The sequence below is a fragment of the Sinohyriopsis cumingii genome, chromosome 9, assembly GCF_028554795.1.
Source record: "Sinohyriopsis cumingii isolate HCF-2022 chromosome 9, ASM2855479v2, whole genome shotgun sequence".
Lineage (NCBI taxonomy): Eukaryota > Metazoa > Mollusca > Bivalvia > Unionida > Unionidae > Sinohyriopsis > Sinohyriopsis cumingii.
The window spans coordinates 30,928,250-30,949,050 of NC_142969.1; the positions used below are offsets into that span (position 1 = coordinate 30,928,250).

At 37.9% G+C, this 20,801-nt stretch overlaps 1 long non-coding RNA gene across 1 annotated transcript in view; it reads left to right on the top strand.

Moving 5' to 3' along the window:
• Positions 1-20,801, top strand: part of LOC149791497 (uncharacterized) — a 164,207-nt gene that overhangs the window by 15,195 nt on the left and 128,211 nt on the right. The window lies entirely within an intron of this gene.

Here is a 20,801-nt window from a genome sequence, read left to right on the forward strand (position 1 = left end):
GTCTTTATTAAAAATCACTTGCGTACTCAACGTTACTATACGTGTGGACATTGACCTGGAAATGGATGCGGGGTGGGGTGGGGTGTCGTTCCAAAATATTTATACAAAAATATATCCTCACAAGTTTCATAAAGAGTAAAGTTTAAACGTTGTATGTTTCTGTGGTTTTCCTTTTGCTCCACATCTTATTGTATTATGGCGATAAGATACATTCAACATTCATGCAGTGTGACGCTGCAGCCAAATATCTAGAATGAAGTTTCCTCATCTTCCAGCTGCTTCTAATGAAACCGGTGAAATTCCCATTATTCTAGATTTCTTTGGTATATATAGGCGTTATTTTAGTGTCCAATACGATTAGATCGAACAAGCGCTTTATACCCGATGACTAGCAATTTTCGTTTTTAAATTCATTTCATGATATATTGCTTTTTTCCAAGTAGATAATGATAGGTGCAAAGCAAGGTGGCGGGATCGGAGAGGTAGAACGAATACTAATGGTACAAAGACTGTATAAATATTTAAAGACGTCTCTATCGAACAAAGACGCCATTGTATTTTTTCCCACGAGATATAAATGGCGATCCGTTTGATTATAAGATACATCCAATTATTTGGTGTTTTGATCAGTCTGTTTGAATGGGATCAGAATATGTATAATAACACTCTGACGAGTACATCAGTAATATATTGACTTTACGAGTCAAGGTTCCCTAATTCATATTATACAATTTGTTTAGAAAGGTATTTTCCCTATTAGTAAAAAAAATTACGTTTCTGTCGTATATGAACGCACAAAATATGTTAACTGAATACAGCTACCAGGAGCGTAGAGAGCGATCACGTTTCCTTGGGTAAGAAACACTCAGCGCCCGGGCCCATAAGGAGTCCGGGCCGAGGGGATAAATCCCAGGTTGGCCCCCCCCCCGTCAGCCGTGACAGCTACCATTGTCTCTATCAAAATCACTTGCCTCTCAAAAGTTTTTACACTTGTTTACATTGATGTGGGGTAGGGGAACAAGGGGAGTTTGAGGTTTCGTTCCGAGAGTTTACATAACAATTATAAGCTGATCATTTCCATAAAGAGTAAAGCTCAAATATTGTATACATCTAATATTTTTCCCTCGTGGTACTGTTTTGTTTTGTTGTTGTCAATGTGATACTGTCAATATTCATTCAGTGTGACATTAACTAGGCTGGACACCGTTTCCAGATATCCACAACGACGTTTGTTCATCGGCTTATGATTAACAAGGAGAAAATGCCATTATTTTATGAAATTTCCTCAGGTCTTACCTTTAGCTCCTTGAAAGAAAGAAATATTGCTATCGATGAGAATGATATTTCAATTTAATATCCTACATAGATCGCGCGGCCGCTTTATGCATATTAAGATGATAGGTAGGTTATTTGTGAGAGTTTATCTAGCAATTTCGTAATTCCTGCCCAGGTGTATTCAGGTATATATATATATATATATATATATATATATATATATATATATATATATATATATATATATATATAAAGCTAGATTTTAAAAGGCAAACAAAGACTAATTATTCCAAAAAAGGGTTTAAATATTTTTTAGTACCTGTTTATTTAACAAGCACCCCGTTGTAATTATACCAAGATACTATATATAAGAACAAGAGACAATTGACAGATCAAAAAAAATCCGAGGAAGACAACATAATGATTACAAGAAAAAAATTAGCTTATTTTGCATAAGAGATTATTGAAACATGACTTATAGACATATATCGTATTATATAGATTGTATTTTACACGTATAGTGACATTATGAAATAAAAATATATGACAACAGTAAACACACAGAGGCTGTCTATGTCTCTCTCTCTCTCTCTCTCTCTCTCTCTCTCTCTCTCTCTCTCTCTATATATATATATATATATATATATATATATATATAGAGAGAGAGAGAGAGAGAGAGAGAGAGAGAGAGAGAGAGAGAGTGCAGTTTGCTTCGATAAAAATCGCAGCATTTGCCAACGCGGCTAAGAGGTTGCTCAAGTGTCATTGCCTCAAATGACTTATTGTTGTTCTTGCTGTGGATTAGACGCCATTTTTCATCACATCATAGGCTATACATGACGGATAAGGTATAATATGTTGTGGTGGAAGAGCTCAGGGAAAACCCCGGGAAGAACCATCGACAGACGCGATGCTACTGACAAGCTTTCTTGCATATCCGTGTCGTCAATGATTTCTAAAGACGATCACCATAGACCACACTGTCACCGGCAGATCCCTGTTCCACGAAACGAGCTAGTGCAATTATATATTATCTTATACAGAAAGACTGTCTTTATATATAGATATTTATGCATTAATGCTTCCTGCACAAATAAATACTAGAAATTTATTTTTGAACATATTTTCACATGTTAGCTAATACTCTTTGTTTAAAGTTTATTATAAAATTGCAATAACACAAACCTGCATGCAATTTTTTATTTTGCCTCAAGCAAAATAAAGACAAAAGAAGTGTCCAACATTTGATCTCATGAACCATGTTACACTTACGCATATATATATATATATATATATATATATATATATATATATATATATATATATATATATATATATATATATATATATATATATAACTATATATAACTTGCAAACAGTGTTAAGTAGGTAATCGAAAACGTAATCCACAGGTGTCTGCAAACCATTTTATCAATTTCGTGTCTGCTCCTGTTTGCTTGGTTATTATTTTTACCATATGTATGTATGTATGTATTATATATATATATATATATATATATATATATATATATATATATATATATATATATATATATATATATATATATATATATATATATATATGTGTGTGTGTGTGTGTGTGTGTGTGTTTGTGTGTGTTACGCACCTTAGATTTCGTTTTCGCTCCAATAATTGAACAAACATTCAACCTTCCACATAGCTTTTAAAGCACAGAAGTCTATTTTCATGTAAATTATCCAATCTCAATCTGGAAACATTCAATAAAATCGTACTTCTTTAGTTATTTCATACCAGCTTGACTTTCATATTTGTCATGTTTTTTAATGACATACATTCTTGTTTCTACTTAAAACTACACGGAGAAAAGAAAAGCACCAAACTGAAGCTTGTTGGTAGTACGAGTGTTTTGTAACAATGACACCACTAATATCGCTAATAAAGGACTTTTTGCACGTCCTTGACCTCTAAAGCTTATTTTCTCAGATACTTTCTCTTTACATTTTAACTTATAATCTTTCAAACAAGTTTACCATTTTAAATTTCAATTGGAACTACGTTGCCAGTATTATGCTGACATAACATTAACCTTGCCAACTTCGATTCGAACCCATCAACCACAGTGATCAGCTACCACAGATGAGGCGTCGCGTGATAAACATGCATTTCGTTCATCGATATCTATACGTATTCAAATGTGTAATATACGGTCAGCCTTTCCAGTGTAATCGATCACAATATTCAATATATAGAATATAGTACTGTGAGTTTAATATTCAATATATGTATTAATTACCACTGCCATCTGCACTGATCCGAAAGGGATCTCTGGGTAGGGTATGGGGTAAATTGTACAGAAGAACCTATCTGGACGTCTGGGTAGGCCGAGTTATACTTCATACAAGAACTTATATTGACTTCTGGTTAGGCTATGAGGTATGTTGCATGAGGAAGTAATTTGGGACACTATAGGGACTAAATGACTAAGCACTAAAAACAGGATGCCGGCTCTGTAGGGAAAATGGGAATTTTATCAAGGGTGGGCCTGTATAGGTGTTGCGTGTGTGATTTCGATTTTTCACGTAGCTTTAACAATTTTTCAGTCATTCGCTAAGATGTCTGCAATATGGTAGTTTATAGTGATGTCTAGCAGTGGGGCATCATGCCGCAGACATGTAGCATGATGTCCCACCCAGTCACATTATCCTGACACCAGGCCGACCAATCCTAACACTAACCTCTTAATGCTGAACGCTAAGCGAGGCAGCTGTAAGTACCATTTTTGTAACTCTTTGGTATGACTCGGCCAGGAATCGAACCCACTACCTCCCGCATCCGAGGCGGATGCTCTAACCACTAGGCCACCGGAGCGCTTGGGCCTGTATAGGGACAATGGAAATTTAACATAAGGAGTGTATACCAACATTATATTGGGCCTGCCTAGGGTTAATATGAATTTAACATGGATGAGGTACTGGACGCTGGGGAAACAATGCTAACAATGTTGCAAGTGGCTGACCTTAATCGGGTGGAACAGTGTTGCATTTGGGCTGACCTGAATACGTGCTACTCTAGAGACAAACTAAATAGACATTGAGACATGTTTAGACATTGAGACATGTTTAGACATGGATATAGACCTAGACCTAGACATGTACAAACAAACAACTATACAACCAACAGTTTATTTTTAGGCAAGAGAGAATATACATCTTCTGGAGACATATGAATGGCCCTGAAAAGGGCCGTATAAATTTCTTCTATTTTCTATCTTCCCTTATTTTTTCCACCAACACCTCATATTTTGCGGGACATTTTTCGTATTTTTCTTTTTCGCATTTTTTTCATCCTCCTCGTCTTCCTCCTCCTTCTTCTCTTTTTTGGTCTTCTAGTTTTCTTCTTCTTTCATCCATTTGTCGTTATAAGCTCTCATCTGTATTTTATTTCTCCTTGTCCTCCTTTGCCTCTTTTTCCTCCTTAACATGTCTCTTAATCTTTCCTTGGCATTTTCAAATTATTTATCTCTATTTTCACTCTGTGAGGGCCATAACATCCATCTTCCAACCTAACATTTCTTCCACCATTCCTATATTGCCCATTACTTACTGTAACTTCTGCATCGTGTTTATTTTACTGCTCGCCATTTTGGTTAAGTCACTGTTGAATGGCGCGAATGACTGACTGACTGACTGACTGCTGGATTTGAATCGTTATCGCCCATTGGGCTTGTACGACTATTTAATACCCTCATACGAGGGTTTATTAATTATTCTTAGGGAACGGGCTTTTAGGAAATACAATAGGTTATTGTATGTTAGGTTGAGGTTGGGATTGGTGTGTTCCAAAATGTTCGGGTATATCGATGGAGAGCCTATTGATTTTTGTAAGGAAATAAATGTTTCCCGATTTGTCTGGTATTTATAGCACACATTAAAGACGTGATCTAAATTCTCAGGGGTTGGACAATGAGGGTAATTGGGACTCCAATCCCTGTTGGTCGGTAGGTATTTTCAAAAAACTGCTGTCTAATAGGGTTCTTCAAGTTCTAATTCAATTAATGATTTTTGATGGTGTTTATTGTACACCTTGGGCGTTTGTGCGTTCCCTCACATTGCTTTTTTAATCAAGTACAGTGTACGCCCTTTGGGGCTGTTTTCCCATTCGTGGTGTCATTATTCTATATATTTTCTGCCAGTTATGCTATATATTTCCTTGATGGTGCACTTCTGCTTTTTGTTTTCAGTTTCTCTGAGTTTGAGCTTCGCTGCTAGATCCGCTTTTTCATTTCCAGGGATGTCGATGTGAGATGGTACCCACATAAATTCTATAATTTGGTTATTATATTCTATGCTCTTAAATAGATTGGTCTTTTTCATGAAATTGTATCGGCTGTCAGAGTGTCCTGTTTCTAGTGATCCTAAGACGCTTAGTGAATCACTAATAATTATGATTTGCGGGTATTGTTTGCTTGAACCCATTTGAGTGTTTCCATTATGGCCCAAACTTCTGCTGTGTATAAAGATCAGTTGTCTGGTAATTAGTCTCCCAGTTCTGTGCTCTTTTCTGGTATAACTACAGCGCCTGCTTTTCAGACTTGATTATTTGTTTTAGATCCGTCAGTATATATGTTGATGTAGTCTTTGTATGACACATCAATAAATGTTAGTAGTCATGATCTTATTTCTAGCGGATAGACGTTTTTGGATCAGAATTTTATCGCTTGTAGGTTTATTTTGGGTCTTTTATATGTCCATGGAGTTGGATCCAGAAATTTAATTTGATCCGCTTCTATGTATGTTATGTATAGAGACATACTTAATTTGTGGATCTTCTTTCCTCCTGGTGGATTTGGTACTAACCTGCGGATGAATGCAGTGTTGCATCTTCTGATGGAATTGAGATTACGATGGCTTGTTCCATTTCTAGGGTATTGTTCCGGTTCTCCATGATGTGTTGATAAGGTCGACAATTGCGATTTCCATATTTTCCGGTATTTTAAGGTAAACTGTGTATCCCAAATTGTCTTCTCCAGGTGAGGTGGATTTCTTTCCATTTAAAGCGGTTTTTCATTCTTGAATGCTAAAGTCTATGTTTAGTGGGCAATTGTCGATTTTAAATCATGCAATCGGTGAGAATATTTGTTTTCCACAAATTTGTGGTGATTTTGGAACGGGTTTGTGTGCTTACTGTTACTGCTCATTCACGCAAAATGTTTGGCAAGTAGGCCTGCATTTTCTTTGTTTGTTTTTGCTGCTGATAGTTTTGGCATGGCTTTTATTGCCTTTTGTATTATTGCCTTAAGTTTGCTCCATTCCTGTTTAGCATTGTATTTGAAATTTAGGTTTGAGCAATAATATCGCCGTGAGTTTTTTTTGGCAGTACTAATAGTTAGCTTGCTGAATTTTCCCTTGGATTTGTATATAAGAAAATCCAAGGATTATGCTATATGTTTGAATCTGTTTAGGGCTCTTTTCTTTTCCGTCAGTTTTTATTTTTGCATTTCTCGTTCCACCAAAGGACTGACGGTTTTTCATTTGGGATGTTTCCTCTTCCTTTCATTGGTATGTTCCTTGTTGCGGCCATTGTTAGACTTTCTAGTATAATTTGGTTGAACACTTTTATGTTGCCGTCTCTGAGAGCTTCTATGTTTGCACTGCTCAGTATGGATCTGAATGTTCCCCCGTCAGCTTTGTCCAACATCCATCTTGGAAGTTTAGTGAAGTTGGTGATTGGATGGTTAGACTGATAGTAATGGGTATAGGGAAGTGATCACTTCATAATGTACTACTCTGATCGCCTTCCCAATTTGCTATTGAAGCCAGCTAACAGTGAGCCATTTTCTGGGTCTATTTTGGTACCTGATCCGTTGTTGCGAATCTCTGTATTAGAGTTGCAGACCCATTCCTCAATTAATTTTCCATCTTTTATTTAGGCGAGCACCCCCACTCCCCATTGTTTGCCATTGGCGTAAAAATCTCCGCATATTATGTACTCATTGTTTCTATTACTAGACAGTTGGGCTTAGATTTGTGCAGAGATATGGTGATTTGTTCCCCGGTCATAAGTATTGTAAACCTCGACCACCGAATGTCTTGTGTAGATAATTACGGAATTGTACTCAAGTGTTTCCAAGAAGTTATTACTTATGTGTCCTATTTTGGAATAGGGCAGTGTATCACTGACATAAATAATTAATCCCCATTTTGTATACCATTGTCTCTGTTGTGAAAAGAACCTGTATATTATCCAGGGATTTTCGGGATATGTGTGGTAGCACTTGTTATATATTATTCTTGTATATAGATAATGTTTGGCTTGACAATTTCTTTATTGAGTTTGATTGTTAATTTAGTGATATTCTGCAATAATCCTCGGCAGTTCCATTACCAAATTATTAAAGTCTGTTTTTCCTTTTGATTCATGTTGGAATGCAAAATATACTGAATTACTTTTTTTGGGTGGTATTTATTTAGTAATAAATAGGTATTTTTCAATAAGTTCACTAAGTACTTTAAAGATCGATATGCAAGGTGTTTGGTCATTTTTGGTGAGGAATATAATGGCGGCAGTTAGTTTCCCTAAGTATTGAAGCATAACGTCTAATGGAAAATATTCAAATTTATTAATTTTGGTATGAATTTTAAATAAGTTTATATGGTCATTGATTGAGATGCTACCAGCTGGTATGGTTTGGGCTTTTGGGTTGGATATAGGTGCCCTTTCTCTTTTGGCATTGCTGTTATTGGTTTTATTCCCCTTGAATTAGATGTTGTGGCCTGCGCTCTATTTGCATTGCATTGCATTTGCTGTTTGGTTGGATAATCTATTTTTCATTTGCATTGCCTTTTTTTCGATTAGACCCAAGTGATTCCTCAAATAAAGTGGAATTTTGATTGTTGTTTAGTTTCAGTGTAGGTGGGAGAGGGGGAGAGGAATAGGGTGATACTGCAGTTTGATAGTTAACCTGCAGTGATTCATAAGGGTTTTCCGTGTTTTTCTTGTTACTTGATTATAATGTTTGATGCCTGCTTTGTCTCTGTGGTATGGTAGATTATCCTTCCCCGTAATGTTTTTAATTTCTTCTTCTCTCTAGGTATAGGTGCAATTGCTTGATTTGGGATGATGTGATTCCCGACAGTTGGCATACCTCTTTCATTGGAACGGGCATCTATGGGTATGTTAACCACCACAGGTATCGTACCTAGCTTTGTACGTGCATTTCATTGTGTAATGCCCCCATTCTTTGCAATTGCTGCATAATATAGGTTTGTTAATATTGTCTTCTAGTTGGTAGATGTGGTCTTTACCACCAAATCTGACTAGCATGGGTCGGGTTGACAGGAATGCCAGCTTGGTTATTGTTGTCGTATATCTTCGATAGTCTATAAGCTCTGTTTATATCGGATCCCTTTTTAATGAGTACTTCTTTTTGTTTCTCCGTGTTTCCTTTTTGGTTGTGTCTTCTGTGCAGTTTGAAGACCATTTTGTAGGCGAGATATCTTGTGGATATAATATGGTCTTTTGTCTGCTTTATTCTGCTTTGATGTCCGTTTTGTTTCTACTAATACTTTTGCAGCTTGTGTTGCCTGAATTGGTATTGAGATATTTTTTGTCTCGACACAGTTACTTTGATGGGACCATTACGATCTAGTTCCATGTATTTAGGGACTTACTGGAGGGTACTTCGTCTCACTATGACGTAGTGAGTTTTGGTTCTAATCATTTGAAATGCACCTCCACACGCTTTGGATTGGGCTGCTGCAATGCTCTCGGTGCTCAGTTTAGTTATCTGAATGTTGTCACTATAAATATATATAGTATGCTCTTTGCTGTGATATTTGGTTTTGTGAGATTTTGCTTGTGTCCCCGAGCAATGGAGCTATCCATAGTTTTCCTTTTCGTAACTTGGTCGTACCTTGTATTCGTACATGATTCTCTGTTTCGTTCGTTTTCCTGCGGATTTATTCCTTGTTTGGAAATGTCATTTGCTGGTTCATTTGATCCCTGATTATTTGGTCTGGTTCGTTTGGATTTAGATTGGCCTTTCTTTGCGTTTTTCCTGTTTCGTTGTACACAGCTGTTTCATCAGTGTCTAGTGTTACATAATTGTTCTTCCTTGATCTGCCTAAAGAGGGGAAGACTTTGTTTCCCATTTCCTCTACATCTAGGATGTCAGTGAGTAATTTATTTTTAGAAGGTTCAGATGTTTGTTTGTCAGGTCAGAATTTATAGTTAATAATCTACTTCAGATGTCACAGTAATTGAATGATCAGTTGTTTCCATTGAAAAATTTTAACTTAGTGTTTAGTAATCATAATATGATAATAAGCTTGGTAATGAAATATTGATAACTAATTTATAATGGTGAGCTATAATCACTGGCAGAAAATCTCGCATTGGTTTCCACGGACATGCTAACTTGCAAGAATTCCACCAAGGTATGGGTTAGTATGATTGCTGACACCTGTTATGAGTTCTAGTTCACCATGTACACTATTTATCTTAAGGATTTTTTTTCGGGTCAGCTAATATTGTCACATATTTACTAATTAACACTTAGATTAACGAGATAATTAAACAATAGAATCTGGGAAATAAAATAAATTGCACTATATAATTTAATTGTTAAATAGATAGTTAGATAGTCGGTAATAGTGGAGAAATAGAATTGAAATGGAATAGAATAGTATTATATTTAGCACAGAGTACACGACCTGGAGGTTTAATAAATCAATTTATCCCTTATCTTACACAATTTTCCCCTCCCTTGCCATAAAGCTCCTAATTAAGGTGGAGTTCTATGGACTGTCTGCTGGGAGGGATGGTGGGTGGAGGGGCTGGATGGTGGGTGGAGGGGCTGCTAGACCTCTGCGCTGGTCGATACCGGATGGCGGGCTGTTGGTCCTCGTCTACTGGTCGATACTGGATGGCGGGCTGTTGGTCCTCGTCTGCTGGTCTATACTGGATGGCGGGCTGTTGGTCCTCGTCTGCTGGTCTATACTGGATGGCGGGCTGTTGGTCCTCGTCTGCTGGTCTATACTGGATGGCGGGCTGTTGGTCCTCGTCTGCTGGTCGATACTGGATGGCGGGCTGTTGGTCCTCGTCTGCTGGTCTATCTGCTGGGCGGGCTGCAATTTCTGATGATACGATTCAGTGGTTAAGATATCCTTTCTGCTAATATGCCCAAACAATTCTGCTGCTACGTTTTGGCTTGTGTTGGTACACTTCGTACGGTGACGCACCCTGTGTCTGTCTGCTCTGGGGCCCCGAGTGGCCTAGCGGTCTAAAGCGCTCACCGTTACGATTCACTGCTATCTCACCTCTGTCTGCGTCGGTTCGAGTCTCGGTTCGGCCAATGGGTATGTGAGAAAGCTTGCTAGTAGCTTCTCGTGGGTCGTTGGATCTTTCCGGGGTTTTCCCGAGTTCATAATCCACCAGTCATAATAACCGCCATGTACAGCCTATCTTGTGCTGAAAAATGGCATTAAACCCTACAAAAACAACAACAACTGTCTGCTCTGCTCGAGTGGAATGAATTTAATGAGTGGAGTGGAATGAGTGCAGATGACAGACATGGTCTTCTCAGGCATGAATCTTTGCGGTACACTAAGAAACACGCTTTAGCAATGGTGCAGACTTTTTACAATGGGTCTATCCCTCTGTGCTCCATAAACAATTCTTGAAATTTTCAACTCCAATGCCGTAAAATGTCCACGTCGGATGGACAATACTTTAACATTTCTTCCTGAAAGTCTGAGGGGTACGAGGCGTGAGTTTGATACCAAGATTATCGTTGTTCGTTGCGCATGTTGTCGGGGTCGTTGTGGTGAGCAGCAGGCAAATGTGGCAGGACAGCGTGTTGATTGGCTTCGGTATTGAAATAGTGCGGAGATAGCCTTTGGCCATTTCTGTCATTCCAAACAATTTAGGCATTCAGCTCAAAGGCATGGCCATGTAACTCATGGCGTCTTTAAACTGCAATTGTCCCACTTGCATGGAAATGATTTTGGCTCCGTTCAAAGTGAAGTTAGGACGTTTATTGCTTTGTTCCGTATAGTATTTACAAAGAAAATGTCCATTGTATACTGAGAAATTGTAAGCCATCACTGTGGCATAGCGATGACAAACTCCGTAACGTACAATGTCATCATGACTCCTTTTCTCGTCTAAAGGGTCTAAAATCCCCCGGGTAAAATAGCTCAGCGTGTTCGGTCCTCGAAATATTTTTTCCACGTCCTCCAGGAATCTTGCTACAGTGAAAGCAATGACAAAGGATAGGTTCTTTGATGCACTTCTCGCACGCTCCATGAGCAATGCAGAATTGGGAACGTGAATGCCGGTCTCTTACATGCATTCGAAATCGAAAAGATGATATTGCTTCTCCTCCTGTTTTGATAGGTATTTTGGAATGTAGCATTCGTGTTCCAAGTCCGTGATTTGGTGACAAATGTGACATGGTTTCATTCCTGGACAAATATCTGCCTTGGCATTATTGGTACGTATACTTTGTGCATAAGTAGGACACAATTCAGGAGTTGACTAACACTTTTCTGCTGTGAACCGTGCGTTTTCAGATGTTGTTGGTGACAGGTAGGGCTGACAAAAGTGCGTTGACAAGCCGGTTTTTGTCCTTCGTCAAGACAGGGTTTAGAAACCAAACATAATGGACATTTCGATAAGTAATGCTAGTGTTGCTCTCGATTGGTATACTCAAAGTCACATTTCTGACAGTAATAACTGTATCCCAGGAATCCGGAGATACTGGTAATGGCATCGAAATGTTCATCGTGTTGATAGACGTAAATGTATTTTCCGTCTTTTAAATATTTGCCTTGAAACAACAGTTTTCCACGCACTTCTTGATGATGAACAATTAATGCGTAGCGTGGAGCTAAGATGTCTTGCAGATTTTGCATTTCAGTTATGACACAAGATGTGCCTTTAGATAGGCCAGCTTGCTGTACAGGACTTTTCCTTCTCTTCGTTGTATAGTTCCGTTCCATTTTCGAATATTGTCCCAGGTTCTTTTTCATTCTGCCGTGTCATTTTTGTCAGCAACCTTTCGCCATACCACGTTGTCAGTGGCTAAACACATATGGTCTTGAGTTTTAGCTATCTGAACAAGACTGTGCGAAGGTCGTTCACGAATAAAACCTTTTTGCATCCGGTCTTTTTGGGAAGAGAAACGTGGGCCATGTACAGTGTCGCTTTTCCATCAGTGATGAAACTTGTCGTTGGGCTACCGAACGTGTTGAATGTTGTCGGTGACTGGAAGGTTTCAATTATGATGACCTGCAAAATTCGATCCAAACGGGTGACTTCAGACTGTCGTGATAAATGGAAAGTGAAGCCACCGTCTTTATTCGAATGACATTGCAGTTTCAGTTTGTTAACAAAGCATCCCACAAATCGGTGATGAACCCCTCTGTTTTTCTCCAGCGGTACTTGTGACTTGAAATCGTTAAATTTTACCGTGTATGTGTAGGCCGTGGTTCTAAATTTTATAGAGCAGCGTTTATCCGTCTCTCGAATGTGTTAGTATTTTGCAGGTGTTACTATTGGTGGACTTTGGTTTGGCAGTCTTTATTCGAGAGAGGTAAGTGACCCTGAAAAGGCCCGTTGGCTGCTTTTGTCGTTATTTGTGGGTTTTTAAAACAACAAAAGCAGGAACGGGATGTAATGCGCTTTAACTGCTTAATCCTTTGCCAAGGCCAAGGCCTACTTCTTGATCTGCTACTCCGCCGATGATTTAGTAGAAATCACCAATGTTGTTATCTCAGGCTTAGTGGGAGTGTTAACGGGATAGGAGTGTTTGGCACGGGAAGGGTTTTTTCTCTTAGGTCATCAAGAAGTCTGATACATTTGTTTCAGACTCCTTAACTCTGCCGAAATGTCTATGAGTACCGTCTTCGTTTGACTTTCACCATTTGCCTTCTCTCTTAGACCTTGTTTCTTCTCAGCTTTTTCTTCTTCTTCAAGTTTTTGTCTTCTTGCCTCTTCTTCATCTCGATGTTGTTTTTGAATAAGAAAGGCTTCTTCTGCTTCTTTTTGTTGTTGCATACATTTCTCAAATACCTCTTTCTGCCTCTGTTTAAAATCCTCGACATACTGTAAGGAAGGAGAAGACGGCGAAGGTGCTGGTACCGGAACAGATTATTGTAAAGAAGATAGAAAATCCACTAAATCTTAATTAAAATCGTTCTCTTCTGAAATAGGACTTTGTTTGCTTAGGTAGCCGCTGCTATGTCATCACTCCTCGTCTTCACAGCCGGTGCACCCCAATTCGTCGTCTTCGTAGTTTCCGTCATGTTCCAACTCTGTCGCACCGATTCACTGCGCACAGACGCCAGTGCATCTATATTGGGAATGTGACATCACAGGCAGCTCTCTTCGGATTGGAAGACAGACTCCACACTGTGACAGAACTTTGAAATGCGTGTTAGGATTGGTGAAAGAGCGCAATCCATTTCGATCCAGTCTTCCATTATAAATAACCACGGTTCACCTCATTCCATTCACATGTTCTCGTCACAAGATGTGGGCTAACGTAGCATCCGGTCTATCCCATGTGTGTCAAATCATCATGGTTTCTAACCAGATCACCGTTACGGCCCTTTGGAAATGAAGGATCTATTTGAAGAGGCAATGCTGTCTGAAGCGAGTCTTAATCTGTGGTACAGAGGTCAGACGAAATTTGAGAAAGAGAAGAAAATCTATGTTAACTTGATGATGTTAACAAAGAAAACCAAAAGCCCTATTCAGTGCAACTCATATGTCTCGAAAGGATGTATATTCTCTCTTGCCTAATTTTTGGGTTAGTTGAACAGTTGTCTGCTTGTATATGTCTATGTCTCTAACCATGTCTCTATGTCTATGTCTCTACAGTGTTTGTCCCTAGAGTAGCGCATATTCAGGTACGTCCCCTTGCAACACTGTTCCGCCCGATTGAGGTCAGCCACTTGCAACATTGTTACCATTGTTTCCCCAGTTTCCAGCACCGTGACGTCAGCCATGTTAAATTACTATTGTCCATAGGCAGGCCAAGTACATTCTTCCTATACATTCCCTATGTTGAATTCCCATTTTCCCAAATGCAGGCCCATCCATGCTAAAAGCCCCTTTGTTCCTATAGTGCCGGATCCTGTTTTTAATACTAAGTCACATTGTCCCCATAGTGCTCCACATTACTACTCACAGAAGAACCTAACTGGACTTCTGGGTAGGCTATGAGGTTTAATACATATGAGAACTTATCTGATCATAAAACAAAAACTTAAACCATTTTGCTAAAACATACAATGTAGGTCGCAGTGGATTTCTTAAGTTGTAAGGACGAAATAATACAGACATATCCAGTTATCGAGTTTTACTGGTGGAACATGAACGTCATCGAATAAGCGAACATTTATAAACAAAATTGAAACAGTCACTTAATTATGAAATATTCAGTTACTGTATGCTACAGAGACATCGACCATCGTTAGATCGAAGAGAACCTGGCATGGTCTAGCTTGTGTAAATAAAGGACGACACCCTAATAGTTTAATTTGACATCTAGATACGACTTATTTAATTTAGCTTCACAATGTTTCTTTCTATGCAATCAATCTAAAAATTGATATTCTGCAATATGAATCGTCGGAGAAACTCTATATAACATCCAAACTAAGCGTGTGCAGAGCTCTGCTTGGCAGAACGACATAGGAACGAGACATTTAATGCAGATATTTTGCCAGTTGAAGTGAGTATTCGCTATGTACAAATGTTAAATCGTATTAAAGATTGTAAATGACTGCCTGTAAAGAAAAAACTCAAATCAAGATGGGAAAAATTTATTTCTATTCGTTTGGTTATTGTCATGTATATTTTTTGCATAGTGGTAATTTGCCTTTTAGCATTTTGTTCCAAACCTTGGTGTTGCTGTTATTCTTCTTCTTCTTCTTCTTATTATTATTATTATTACAAAAAGGATTGCTATTATTTATTACAAAACATTCTGAAGCAGTGTCATTAAATAAGGATGATAGTGAGAACATTATAATATATGGATTATGTTCGATTACGTGCATCCGGAATCTTCTCTAATATCTCTTCTAGTTTACTGGCATCAATATTTTTAATAAATTCCTGGTTCTTAGATTTTTGCCATCTCGGTTTTTGTGATAATATTTTGTTATTAACAGGTAAAGTTTTCTTAATTTTGCGGTGAATATTAAACTTGTCAATTAACAAGGACTGACCAACATAAAAGGTCTGTCATGTTCATATATGTATACATTATTGCCATATTTTAAAGAGCTGCTAGAAACAACTGAATAGTTAATGATATTCCATTTAGTATAACAAGACTATTATTGTACATATTGCATATGAGTATTTTCACAGTAATAATTTCCTGATCTAGTGTTACTCGTTTCTTAGGCAATTTATGCTTGTCTAGAATTTTCGCGTTATCATTGAAGAAAAACCTAATCGGTACCAAAATAGACATGTGTGAAAGGAACTTTCAGCAAAAACTTATTGATCTAATGATTTCTGGAAGTAAAATCTCGCATTAAAAACACGTGTTTGTTTGAAGGACACGTGATGGTAAGTTAGGATCCAAACGTATCCATTTCGTTTTTTGTATTAAACCCTGAATTTGATAGAAGAACATAGAAGACTCCAAAAAAATAAACGTCATAGTCTGCTTCAGAACCAGTTTTTATTGACTTTATACCAAAGTATGAAGTCAGACTGAATGTTGCTTTCTTTATATATATATAACTATTGTCACCGTGACGTCATTGGGCGTGGTCACTTTGGTGAATTCCTGGTCTGGTTGGCTGAAAGACTGTAAGCTTACTTGATAGTTGATAACTAAATGCGATGTTTGCAAAAGAATGTCTCTCCTTCTGTATCAGAAAGAGAGATATAATTTTTTTGAGAACATCTTACTGTCTTTCAGCCAACTAGACCAGGAAACCCCCAAAGTGACCACACCCAATGACGTCACGGCGAAAATAGCTATATATATTTTTAAAAAGGAAGCAACATGTTTCGACTACCATGCTATGACTTTGGTTTCATTCGCTATGCGCTCTGTCTAGATTCATAAATGTTAAATGCACTATATGACCCTGTACATTTCATTACAGTATCAGTAAATAATTTTGTGTCTCACCATGTTTCTCACCATGTCTCTTATTAACAAGAACCTAACTGATACAAACTCTTTCCGGGGTACTAAATATCTGCGCGTTCCATTGTAAAAGAGTGGATTATAAAAATATGTATTCTGTTCAGAGAGATCGATAATCCGGGTGACAGTGGTCTTTATGGGAAAGCAGTTACGCGCTCGTTTTAAAACACTATCGTTTCAATCGATAAGTCGATACACAGGTTCGTTTACAGCCCATGATATATAATTTATTTCCCAGCCTCACTTGGGCACATGTGGGTTCAGCAAGAGTGAGGCTCTCCACGCATTCAGTAAGTTATGGGTTTTGTTTATGGGTCCAGATTTAACCAGACCAGCCGCATTGCATTGCATATATGTACGGGTGTATCACTTTACTACCAATTGTGTATTTGTCATTAAGCATCAAAATATCATTGAACACCCACCCACCTTTCACATTGACTCAGATCATCCTAAACTGCACATAACTAATCTCAAACTCGATAAACATCCAGGTTTTATATTTGTAAGTGTGCGTTGTGATAAAAAATACATTCTAGGTCTCTTAGTGTTATTTTAAGTTGCATGTACTCAATTTCGCACTTAGGAGGTTCGTAAATATGTTTCATCAGTACAGATCAAAGGAATTTGTTGTCATAAATCATAAATTATGTTTATTGTTATGCCTTGTAAAATACCTCGTACTTTCCATGGATGTGTGGTATTCTAGATTTACACATTTTCCAAACAGCAATGAAAATCATCCACATATGAATCATGTGTATCTCATCACCCGTCCACATGATCGTTGTAAAAGTTCACTGATGTCATGCTTCTATTCTTGCCATAAATTACGTTCTTCCTCACGCCCAGTTTTCAGTACCTATTCAGTTGCAAAGCACGTGTAGTAATCGTAATATTTTCGCAGCTGTTTACACAGAAATGTAATTGTTCACAATTCAGTCATGCATCCTTCGTCGCACGCTCAAATGATGATTACTCTGAATACATCGCCTATTTTCTGTTTCTATTCTGAGGCAACGTTAGCGTTTTCATAGTATGATTATCATGGACACAAGGAGAGGCTTATTTAAATGGAGGTGATATCATGGACAAATTCCAAAATGCTACTCCTCTGGAGTTATTAAACAATGAAGGAAAATACGAAAATGATGCCGAGTTACGACCCATCCTACAAGGCTAAAAGGCACTGATTATACTAAGATTGTCACCTTTCCCCACCAAATCACAAGATCTATCTTCCCCACATCCTCCACGAAAGGTTGATGGTAGTGGAAATATGTTAATTTGATGTACAATTGTACTGTTCTATATTTTGCGACTGACCTGCAAGACTAACGGCGATAAAATAATCACCGATATATGTCATAGCATAACGAACTTCACACTAATACACTCCGAGATAGCATGAATAACTGCCTGATGAAGAAACGGTTCGTATACGCTGTTTCCTGTATTTTCCTCAGTGAATGAAACTACTTTCACAGCCTCAATCCCCACCCCAAGTCACAGCAAACCTCAAAGCTCTACACCTATTCTAAAACTTGAATTTCTTTTGCTTTGATGCCTTGCGACACAGCAACACAAGTAGATCATTTAGCACAGTTGGAGTAACGTGCCTTGTCCAAGCGGACACTGTTCAAATTTGAGTGGGTGAGGGTTGCTGTTCGCTTGTTAGCATTGTTTTATAGTAAATTAATCCCCTTTTGTAGCTGCCTTTGTCTCTATTGATATCACGTGTTTACTCAAAGTTATTATCTTTGTTGACATTGACTTGAAGAACTGGGCGGGAGAGGCATTGTTCCGAATTTTTGTAAAATATAATTGCATAATTTCCATAAAGAGTAAAGTTGAAACCTGGTATGTTTCAATCAGGCGCGTATCTACCTATACGCAGACACGCAGCTGCATACTATGTCTTTGAGAAAAAAGATAATGCATCTCAAGCCAATTTTTTTCAAAAATTGCTAGTTCTGCAATCTACCTTGACATGCAAAAAATCACTCCTTGATTTCATAACCATGTTTACATTGAATATATGCAAGCATTTTTGTTGTTCGCTACGCGACGAGGGGAATGCATTCGTCATTCTATAAAAACGTATGACAAAATATGGTCTGGCTACGCGCATGGTTTCAATCATCTTCGCTAGCCAAGGTTACACCTTGGCGGATCGAGCAGATATTTGTGTGCTTTGTCTTAGCGATATCTATTGGATTTCTTGAATTGCCTCCCTTAGTATGCAATGCCAACTGACCATAGTGTATAACAGCGGTGCACTGTACATCAGACGAAATTGGTGGAGGCAATTGACTTCAGAAAGATACTTTGTAAGTTAAACATCGAAAGTGTGACTAGTCATTACATGTGTATTTGGGTGAAAGTTATTTGTACAAACACGGACAGGTATTGAAAAGATTCTTATTTGTGCGTCTATTCGATTTGTTTGTTCTCCTTGACTCGATCATGAAAGAACAGTGTTCAGATTTGACTGGATGTGATGGCTTGCTGCCCCATCCAATGACATCCCCTGACCGGAATCACCGAAATATAAATATCTGCTCGATCTGCCAAGATTCAGATGAGGTTAGCATATCGGAACATTGGCCAGGGAAGATGGGTTTGAATGAGTTGTTTATTTTTTCGTGTACATTGTACTATATTATGGCGATGAAATACGGTCAATATTCATGCAGTATGAAGGTAATTAGGTTGGACACTGTCATCAGATGTCAACAACGACATTTGTTCATCGGAGAGCTGATAATAATGAAACAGCGAAAATGTCAGTATTCCATGAAATTTCTTCAGTATTTATATGTGTTAGCTTTAGCTTTTCGAAAGAAAGATAATTTGCAGTCGACGCGACACAGAAGTTTAAAGTACAATTAGATCGCACTGCCGCTTTATGCATATTTAGTTGAGTGGTAGGCCATTAGCGCGATTATATCTAGCAATTTCGTAATTCACGCCCTGATGTATTCGTTAATTTAGAGGTAATTCAGAGTAGGTACAAAGCAAGGGGCGTTAGAACGAATACTAATGGTACAAATATTGTCTAAATGTTTTAACTCATCTCTCTCGAACAAGCAGCCATTATAAGAGTCATAAATGACTATCCCTTTGACTGAATAGGATATACCCAATTAATTTGCTGTCTTTATCAAAAGTTTTGAATGGGACCCTAGTTCATGAGTATTTGAGTGACTTTACGATTGAAACTTCCTTGGTCGCACACTAAAATTTGTTTAGTAAGGCATTAACGATGGTATGGAATTTATTTGTAGAATTAAATCACATGTATATATATTCTTAAACGGACTAAATATACATTTTGTTTCTTAAATCGTTAATATCTTTCTAAACAAATTTTAGTATGCGAACAAGGAAGCTTATTTTTGACTGGATGTGGTGGCTTGCTGCCCAATCCAATGACATTCTCTGCACGGGCTCAATTGTCGTGATGCAAAAACCACAAATCCAATTTAGCTAGTTAAATAGGTTTCATATAGCACACAAGACATCAAACATTGATTTTGAAGACTTAAAAGTAAAACCCGAGACATTGGTTTTGATTGGGGTTTCCAGGTAATTTAGACATGACGATTCTAAAAGCAAGAATGAATGACATAATGATAATACGGTGAGGAAGACCATACATTAATTAAAAGGCACATTTGGACGATTTAATATATAGGATATTGGGAGGTACACTGAATAACGACTCATAAAATATTCATATTCAACATTAAAGCAAAGTGTTGTAGCATAACATGGGTATTGGCATTATAACATATATATGGCTAACTTTCAAATATAGGGTCCTACGCTCAGAATAAATATTTACAACAAGGCACATAGATGCAAAACTATCCCATTAAATTATTCCTGGACATTGTGAACACATGGGGTTGTAAAATAAAATATGACCTTCCACAACTCTCTTTTTTAATGCAGACGTAAGCCATAAAGATGAAATCCTGATGCGACAAGGAGAGTTGAGTGACTTCTCCAGGGACACACGGCAAGTTGGGTCTATAACAGAATTTGAACCTACATTCTTCGGGCCTCAAGTCTGACACACTAGTACCAGAATGTAGTATTCGTGAAAACGCATAAAACCACCAATTTTAAGTATACCAGGTATAAAAGAATTTATATAGTGTGTACAAAAACCTGAGATAAAAGCAGCGACGAGAATGTTCGGCTATTGTAAATCTATGTACAAAATTTGTCCCCAGAGTCCTCGCCACTGCTGGTAAGTGCTTTGAAACTCACTAAAAACGGTTGTATAGGACCTAGAAAAAGGACTGGTAGAAATTCAGTGACGCTATACATGCTTACAGGGCCGGTGTAAAGATTGTTA